The sequence below is a fragment of the Dasypus novemcinctus genome, chromosome 9 (assembly GCF_030445035.2).
Source record: "Dasypus novemcinctus isolate mDasNov1 chromosome 9, mDasNov1.1.hap2, whole genome shotgun sequence".
NCBI classification, from domain to species: domain Eukaryota; kingdom Metazoa; phylum Chordata; class Mammalia; order Cingulata; family Dasypodidae; genus Dasypus; species Dasypus novemcinctus.
The window spans coordinates 94,026,650-94,036,638 of record NC_080681.1 but is presented as its reverse complement, the minus strand read 5'-3'; the positions used below and the strand labels follow the sequence as shown (position 1 = coordinate 94,036,638).

General features: G+C 39.7%; 1 long non-coding RNA gene across 1 annotated transcript; it reads right to left on the bottom strand.

The window, feature by feature from the left end:
* Positions 1–216: 216 nt before the first annotated feature.
* On the bottom strand, positions 217–9,966 carry LOC139439686 (uncharacterized). The gene is made up of 3 exons (XR_011649690.1): positions 9,877–9,966; positions 8,982–9,108; positions 217–4,189 (listed from the first exon to the last, which is right to left on the bottom strand). It is a non-coding gene; the product is annotated as an uncharacterized lncRNA (long non-coding RNA).
* Positions 9,967–9,989: the final 23 nt, after the last annotated feature.

Below are 9,989 nucleotides of genomic sequence, written 5' to 3'. Positions count from 1 at the left end.
TGTAGCACTGATATACTATTATCTAATCTGCTGTCCAGTTGAAAATTCCGGACCATTCCAATAATGTTTTTTTTTTTTTTTGGTATGTAAATCCTGTATTTTATGTATGATAGTTCTGTAAACCCACAACATTTCTAAAATAAAACAAAAAACAAAAAAGAGAGTACAACTTTAGCATTGTTGGAGAAAATACGGCACTTACTGGGACACAGAGACTGAAACAGCTACAGACAAAGATTTATTGAGAAGCTCTCCCTATGGAGGGGATCTGAAGAACAGACTTCAGCCCATTCCTGGACAGGGGGACTTGAATTTATACAGAACTTTCCTAGGCAGGGAAATGATAGTTGGTGGAAGGGGGTTGAGGGTCTGAGTGAGGGGCAGGGACCAATAGGAAGGCCTAGAGATGAAAACTTTCCCTGATAGTGACTAGAAGATAGTGGGTTAGGGAGTTATGCCTTCTTGGAATGCTGCAGGAGCAGATGTTTCTTTGTTCTGCAGGAATTTTATCTCTCTCCAATATGTAGGTATGGAAGGTTTCCATTTCCCTTTACTCCCGACTCTAAGTGGTTTCTTTACTTAACCTGTGGGGAAGTGCCATGCCCTGGAACACATAGGTTTATGGGGGATGGGGTTAGCCTTTCCCCAGTGCATATCAGGGGAAACTGAGCTACAGCTTGTTAATTATTGCAAACCTCTAACAGACAGTCTCTGCCTTCAAAATATGATAGCTCATTTCACTGGTCAGATTAATTACTGCAAACCTCTAACAAGGATGAATTAATCTGACCAGTGAAATGGTAAAAGAAGTCAGAAGCAAAAGAGCTCATAAGTTCTGATTGAATATTTCTAAAGTTCAACAACACACAAAACTAATCAATGATGACCAGACAAAATAATTGTTCCTTCTGGCTAGATAAAAATGTCTTATGAAAGCAAACATTTTTAAAAAGTATTGTGGTAGCATGTATACAACATAACATTTCCTATTTTAAACACCTTCAAGTACATGTACACAAATCAATGGTATTAATTACATTCACAATGTTGTGCTGTCATCACCACTGTCTATTAGCAGAACATTTCCATCACCCCAAACAGACATTTTGCACCCATTAGGCCTTTCTGTCTTCCAAATCACACCCAGAGCCTCCCAACTAACTCTGTTTCTTTGGAACCCCGTAAACTGGCAGCAAAAGTTGGACTACAGTAAAGGTTATCAGCAAGTGTTGGGAGGAGGTGAACCAGGTATGTAGTCTCCCCCATTAATATTTCCTGAATAATTCAATGAAATTTAATCAAGTTTTGCCAACAGGCTGCCATGAGCAGAAGTCAGTTCTAGGAGCTAGAAAAGGGAAGGTAGGAGAGAGATTATTTCTCTGTCCTTAAGGAGCATCACTTGAAGGTTTGCTGGTCTTCACAGAATCTGTTGATATTTGGGGATTTTCCAAAATCGCCAAGACAGGTGGCCTGAAATCCCTAGTTATAGCAGGCATGGAGCTTCACCCACCAGGCATTTGAGTTATTAGCCATTTTGATCTTTGTTATTTTCTTCCATCATCTTTTCTTCTTCCTTTGGATTTAGTTGCTGCTCCCCCACCCTAATTTTTAGAGATATTTGCTGTATTAGTCACCAAAGGGGTGCTGATGCAAAATACCAGAAATAGGTTGGTTTTTATAAAGGGTATTTATTTGGGGTAGGACCTTACAGACACCAGGCCATAAGCATAAATTACTTCCCTCACCAAAGTCTATTTTCATGTGTTGGAGCAAGATGGCTGCTGATGTCTGCAAGGGTTCAGGCTCCCTGGGTTCCTCCCTTCCAGGGTCTTGCTTCTCTCTGGGTTCAAGTTTCCTTTCTTCCTGGGACTTGCTTCTCTTTCTTTTGTGTGCTTACTTCCCAGGGCACCAGCTTAAGTTTTCGGCATCAAACTCCAACATCAAAACTCCAACATCATTAAGAACCCTCAACTTTGTCCTTTGCAATGCCTTTTATCTGTAAGTTCCCACCCACCAAGGGGCAGGGACTCAGTGCCCTAATGATGTGGCCCAATCAAAGCCCTAATCATAACTCAATCATGCCCAGGTACAGACCAGATAACAAACATAACCCAGTATCTATTTTTGGAATTCATAACCATATCAAACTGCTACATATGCTTACATTATTGATTATCAGCATTTATTTTTTCTAATATATGCAATTAAGACTAAAAAATTCCCTCTAAACCAGACTTTAGCTATGTTTTAGCTAGGACTGTTATGAGAAATACTGAAGGCTATTTGTCTTAACAGGAATATATTGTCTTGCAGTTCTGGTGGCTGAAAGTCTAAAACCAAGGTATTGGCAGGGCATGCTTTCTCAGAAGTCTTTAGTTTTTTGATGCTAGCTTGGGTGCCTCTGTCACATGGTGATCTGTCTTCTTTGGTCTCCCACTGGAACTTCTACTTTCATGTCCAAATTTCCTTTGCTTATAAGGACTCCAGACATAGAGGATTAAGGCCCACCCTGATTCAGTTTGGCTTCATCTTAATAGAATCTTTGAAGATCCTATTCACAAATGAGTTTGCACCCACAGGACCAGGGGTTAGGACTTGAAAAGGTCTTGTGGGGGACATGATTCAATTCCCAATAGGCTGTCTACCATGTAATATGTGATTTCTTTTTAAAAATGATCTTTTAGTGGATATGTCCTAGACTGAGTATCCTAAAAGCAAAGCCCAAGGATGACCATTCTATTTGAGGATAGTTTCAGATTTATAGAAAAATTGCAAAAGAGAGAACTTAAAATGCTATTTAAGTTCTTTGTAGAGTTGAAGAGACAAAAGAATTTTAGAATCTAAGCTTGGGAGAATAATTAGAGATCCAAAGTGGGATAGAGGCAATATATGTTAGGATCTTGGCAGCAACCAAATGGACAATTCTGAGGCCAACAAAGTGTGGGGACTCTAAAGTTGAGATACATGCTAAGTTGTAATGAGGGTACTGAATTATTTGTATAAATTAAGGAGACAAGACAAGCACCTTTAGCGGGTATGTGTTGTATGTCCATATTTCTCTTGGAAGGACTGGTCTTTACTCTTTCCTCAGATAACTACTGATGTTGAGCCTCTTGTTGTTTTTGGTGAATATACTTGTATTTTGCTTTCTTGAGTTTTGCTCTATGGTTCTTGAACCAAAACTGCAGTACTGTTGGATGTATACCCATTTGAAAGGCCATTTCTTTCTGAAGACTAGAGTTTGGGTATGAGTTCTTATTGAAAAAGATCTTCAAATCTTCTAGTTGTTTTTCAGTGGACATAGTTTGTTTCCTTTGTTGATGTCTCTGGTGCTTGCCTTTACAATGACAAGATCTGCGAGACAACACCTCCACTCAATGTTTAATAGTCACATCACTAGTATCACTGGTTGGGGGATTCCTGATATGCTGTGCCTCCTGATGTGATGGGAGAAGAGCACCTCAGATTGGGTGTGCCTCAGATGACGGCTTCTAAGCACAGTCTCCACCACACAAGATGATGGAGCCCATGATTCGTCAATGTAGACTCTTCACCTTTAGGAAGATCTTTTGAGTCTGTCATCTTTTACTCTTGGTCTGTTCAGGTGTTGAGATCCAATGACAAGAAGGTCAATAATGTCCTTTTTATTATTATTATTCTTAAGACTAGTAAATGTTTATTTTATATAAAAATCGAAGTTTCATACTACACATATTTACAAAAATGCCTTGCCATAGACAAATAAAATAAAATACTTTACTTTGGAGCAACCAAGCCAGAGAACTCCCCCTGGGAACCTCCGTTTCCCCAGACACGCACAGAGGTGTCCGCTGTGATGTCATCACGACCCTACTCAGGTCCTCAGGTGCAGTTGTTTGCCAAAGGCTGGCTGCCCTGCTCCTTGGTCTCCAGATAGCAGAGGCAGAAGTGGTCCTTACTGAGGAGGCGATGGAGTCCCCACTTAAATGCCAGCACAGGGAAAGCACCTGGAAGTCACCTTCCACCGGCACCTGCACCGACACGCAGCCCACGGGGGACCACAGGTAGACCTTGCTGCCTCCCGTGCAGATAGCCAGTCGCGGGTCCCACTGGAACGCGCGCACCAGGGACAGTTGCTCCAGCACCACGAACAGCCCGAGCTTCTGCTCCACACCCAGACGGCGCTCAGCACGTTGTCATTTCTTGTTGCCTGTAAGTAGTTGTCAATATTCTTTTAAAAACATCTTTATAATTGTTCAGTAATTTTATATTTACAGAAAATTTTCAAAGGTAGTGCAGAGTTCTCATGATGTTAACACCTTGCATTATCAGAGTACATTTGTCAAAACTAAGAAACCAATCTTAGTTTTGTGATATAGTGATTAAACCAATCACTATTAACTAAACTCCATACTTAATTCTTATTTCACCAGTTTCTTCATGAATGTCCTTCTGTTCCAGAATCCAAAACAGGATACCACACTGTATTTAAACTAATAGTGACTTTTTAAACAATTTTCCCCCAGAATTATTCCCCTGCATTTAGTTGTCATATCTCTTCAGATTCCTTTAATCTAGAAGAGCTCCTCAACCTTTCAACATCCTTCATGACATAGATGTTTTCGAAGAGCAAAGGCCAGTCATTTTGTAGAATGTCTCTCAGTTTTGGTTTGTCTCATGTTTCCTCATGATTAGATTCGAGTTATGCATTTTTGGCAAGCATGTCATGTGAGTGAGATTCTTCGGAGTGTTGTGTGTCAGGAGGCACATAATGTTGATCTGTCCCACGACTGGTGATTCACATAGATCACGTGATTAGGTTGGCATTCATCAGATTTCTTCCTCATGAAATTACCATTTTTCCCTTTGTAATTAAGTAATCTGCAGGGTAAATATCATATTCCTCATCAAACTTTTCAGTAATTTTAGTACTGTAAATCTCTAGACCAGGGTTTCTTAACCTTTTTTGTTCCACAGACCCATTTGCCAGTCAGGTGAAAACCACAGACTCCTCTGAATATAGTGGCGGATAGTTTTATGACACTCAACACTGGCATGGCTTTAAATTTTAGAATTATTGAAAATCATGTTTTACAACTTTCCCATAATTTCAATACCTGATAACCTAATACAATTCAACATCTGTTCAAACAGTCATTTTTGGCAAACATTTAGAAATTTGAGTTTTCCCACAGCAACATAAAATCATCTCCGCCATCCTTACCAACATTTTTGCAGGCAGCTATCCACTGCACTCAGAACACACTCCATCAAAATAAAAATCATTATAAGTCCACACTATGCTGTGTATTATTTAATAAATATATCCGAGTTCTCTAGGGAAAACAGAATCAACTGGAGATATCTGTAAATAGTATGAGATTTCATAAGAGTCTCTCATGTGACCATGGAGGTGCACAAGTCCAGGTCCCGCAGGCAGGCTGCAAACCAGGGGCTCTAATGAAAGTCCAATGAAGGTCCTTGAGGAGTTTCTGGGAGTCATTGACTGTTCAAAGATGAGCTGGGAAATTCTCTCTGAATGCTGAAATCACTTCCACTTTTAAGGCATTCAACTGATTAGATAAAGCTCGACCCATTGCTGAGCGCAATCTCTCTGATTGATAAAAATGTAATCAGCTATCTATGCAGTAAAGTCACTGGTGACTAAAGTCCAATATAACCTTGTATTACAATGAGCCCAGTGCTTGCCTGACCAAACAACTGAGCGCAATTACCTGGCTGAGGTGACACTTTGCCTAACTATCACATACCCGCACCAACACTTCCCCACAAGAATAATGTTTTAAAATGCATAAAATAAAATTACAAAGTAAATCAGTAACATATATTGAAATTCAGTTACTATAACAAAAAACATGATATAATACTATACATATGTGCTTCTTTCTTAACACATTAAATAATAATCCAATACATCAAAAATATAAGGAAGTTAAAGATAAATTTTATTTTTTAAAGACATGTGCAGATTGTTATCTTGATTGAGAACATTAAACTGGGGTGTAGTATTTGACAAGGCAACATGCATATCTTGTTGGACTTCTAATGGAGATGATTTTTTTACATTTCAAACTCACAGATCCTCTGAAATCTTTCCATGAACCCTTGGTTAAGAACCCCTGCTCTAGACAGAGCTATATAGGTTCTCCTTCCATCTTTTTTTTTTTTCCCTTCTTGAAATTTTTTCAGAGAAACCATCTCTTTGTCCTATTAAATTTCTCACAATCTGGATTTTGCTGGCCACGGTTTCTTACCCTCTCCAAACAGGATTTCTCCATACCACACTCTACAGAAACTGTTCTTTCAAGGTCATCAATAAAGTTCTAATTGCTAAACCCAATGACAAATAGTATTTGTCTTAATTATCAATAATTTTGACAATATATCACACCCATTTCTTTGAAATAGTTGTTTTCACTTGGGTTACAGTACACCATATGTTCTTGGTTTTCTTCCTGCTTCATAATTCTCGGTCTCTTTGATGATTCTAATCTCTACCACCTTTTACTTGGGGACTATAGTAAGACTTAATCCTCTTCTTTTTCTACGTTCCCTTCATTGGTAATCTCATCTGTTTCATGGCTTTCAAGTCTACTAATATATTGGTAACACCTAAGTTTATATCTTGTGGACATCTCCCCTGAACTCAAGGCATATTTGCCCAACTTCACGGCTTGGATGTCTGATAAGACATCTCAAACTCAACCTGTTTGTAGTATAATAAAAAGCTTGGCTAAGCTTTGCCCACAGTTTCTGAGAGGTAACCTCTACATCTCTGGAATTTCCCCTGATAGGTATGGCTTTTGTTCTTGATGGCAGGTCCAGGATCACACCTGATATTTCATATGCTAAGGAGATAACAGGATGGTATCAGTCACACCTATAGTCTTAGGTTGGTCACTCCAGAAAGAGCAATCATGTGATTAGAGATTTGGAGCTTTGAGCATAGACCTCCCCCAATCTCTGGGAGGGAGGCCTGCAGACTGAGTTCAACTACGTGGGCATTGATTCCACCAATCAAGTCTATGTGTAATGAAATCCCATATGAACTCAGGACACTCAGAGCTCCACTGAGCTTCCCCGATGGAGAAGATGCATCTCCTCTGCTGGCATGGTGATGCTTTCTGAGGACACAGAAGTGTAAGTTTGAGATACTCCCAACCCTAGCCCTAATTCTTTTGGCTTCTTCTTATTTGTATCCTTTTACTAAAATGAAATTATAGTTGTAAATATAGTACTTTCAGGGAGTTCTGCTAGTCTTTCCAGTGAATTATCAAAACTAGATAGTAGTGGGAATCTTCAAATTTGTAACCAGTTGGACTGAAGTGCAGGAGGCCTGAGCTCCTACACTTGCAACTGGTGCCTGAAGGAAAATCTTGTAGAAGATTGCCCTTAACCTGTGGAATCTGACCCAGCTCAGGGTATTAGAATCAGAATCAAATTGAGTTACTGCAGTCTTTGCATTTGGTGTCAGAAGCTGTTTGCAGTTGCAAACTGAACTTTGGCAATTCTTTATAATGTCCAAAACTGAGTTCCTGATTTCATCTTCCCATATGTGCTCACTTGCAGTTGTCTCTATCTCAACTGATAGCAACCTCACCCTTTCACTCATTAAGAACTAAAACTTCTGAATCATCCTTGAATCTTCCTTTTCTCTCATACTTTACATACCATCCACAATAAATCCAATGGATTGTATCTTCGAAGTAGATTTTGAATCCAATTACTTCTTACTACCTCCACTGGTACTACTTGGCCCAAGCCATCGTAATCTCACTTCTTGATAATTGTAATAACTTCCTAACTGGTTCTATTCTTACTTCCCTCCTGTTGATTCTCCATACAGCAGCCAGAGTGATCTTACTAAAACTTGAGTCAGGTCATGCCACTCCCCTGCTCAGTTTGTCAGTGGCTTCCATTGTCACTCGGTGTAAAAGTCGAAGTTCCTATATTGATTACAAGGCCCTCCAAATTTGGGCACTCCTCCTCTATTATGCTAGACAAGCTAGCAACTTCACTTCCTTTGGTCTCTGCTCAAATATCTCCTAAGTGGGGCCTTCTTTAACTACCCTGTTTAAAATTGCAGTCCTCCCTAACTTCCTAGCCCTTTCACTATTATTTTCTCCTAACATTTATCAGTATGTAACAGAATAGAACATGAGCTTCATTAATGGCTGGTATTTTTGTGTGTTTTGTTCACTACTGCATAACTAAAACAATGTACCAGGTTTGGTAGGAACTCAATCAACACGTTTCGGTTGAATGAATATTTAGGTATTTGCCTAGGATAAGGCCTGAGTGTACACAGAGAACAAAAGAAGGGAAAAAAGGGACCGACAGAATCTGTAAAAGAAAAATTGTCCCAAATCTGGTCTGGGAAAGAAATTTTTGCATGCTATAATTCATGACTTAGTTCAGGGAATGCTGCATTCCTGAGGAGCAATTTTTAAATGACTTCAATGGGATTAAGACTAGTTGTAGAACTAGGAGCCCCCCCCCCCCCCCCCCCCCCCCCCCCCCCCGCCACTGCCTCTTAAAGCTTGTCTGTTAAGAGACGTGTTCAGACACTAGATATACTCTCCTTTTGGAGCTAGCCAACAATGATTACCTAACCATTTTCTTTTCTTGTGTAAAATCTTTTCCCTGAGTCAATCTTGGAATTGGCCTCTCGCCAATTTCAGCAAGATTATAATAAAATCTTGAAACATGCTTGTAACTAGACTGTCTGGAAAAAAGGTTTTTAATAGGCCTCTAACATATAATTTTACATATGTCTATATTTCTTATTTAAAAATTTATTTTTATATCAATGTTACATGTTACTCAGTTAACATAAGATAATAACTTCAATATCAATAAATCTCATTTAGACAGTGGTTACATTTTCATTCCTCAATCTTGTGGAATTTGGGAGGATATCCACTCTGCTCAGGCTAAGAAGGGACAGAGATATTATGGGGCACAGTAGCTGACTCTAATACCTTGAGCTAGGCCAGATTCCACAGGTTAAGGGCACTCTTGCTTGCAGTTGAAGATATTCCTTCCTCTTGGTCTGGGGCTGGTCCATCAACATCATTTTGTTATTGTCCAGGAGGCAGGCCTGAAGAACTGGAGAGTAATAGTTCACTGCATATCTGCTAGGTTTCAGGGCTCCACCAGCATAGGAACAATCCAAAGGCTTTAAGTCTGAGAAAGACACTTAACAAATAAATTGAAAAGTATAGGCTCTCTTTGCCTAGAGGGGCCTGCACCAAATCTTGGGTGTCAGTCTTTCTCTCCCATTTCTCAGCAAGCTCTGTTCTTTCTCCCATTTCACAAATAAATTCTTTTTACTGGCCTAACTAAACTGGCATGTTCATAAATTCTTTTACACATCATAGCCAAGAACCTAGAGGCATTAAACCCTTCTCCATCTTCATTTGGTGAGCCACTGCCTGGAGAAAAATGAGCGAGTGGTGCTCCCGACCCCCACCAGAAACTGGTGGGTTTTAAGGCCTGTCTGTGTCCTCTTTCGGTTCTGCTGTTTTAAAGGGGTTAATGGCTAAGGGGTTCCTGGGTAAGCTTCCAAAGGACATAAACTTGGTCTGCCCAGACTCCCTGCTCCCTCTCTGGAGGTGGCAAGGGCTAGTCCCCGTGTAGATCCAAGGAAGTTCAGGGTGGCAGGTGAAACCACACTTGAGAACTAACTGGGCTATATTTTAAAATTACTGACAGTTGAGATATTTTTAAGGTATGCCCATGTTAGTGAAATTAATTTTTTTTTAAATGAAGGAAGAAACGATTTGGTAATGGCAAATTTTCTTTTTATAAATTACTGATTTTTATTTGCAAGTATTTTTTAAAATTCTCATGTCTATGTTAAGAAGCAAAACTTACATGGACGTTTCCTTTCAAAATAACCAGAACCCTCACTCGACGAAGCCCTGGCAATTCCGAGGTGGAAATCAACCCTAGACTGAAAAAAAATCGTTAGACCTTCCGGAAATAAG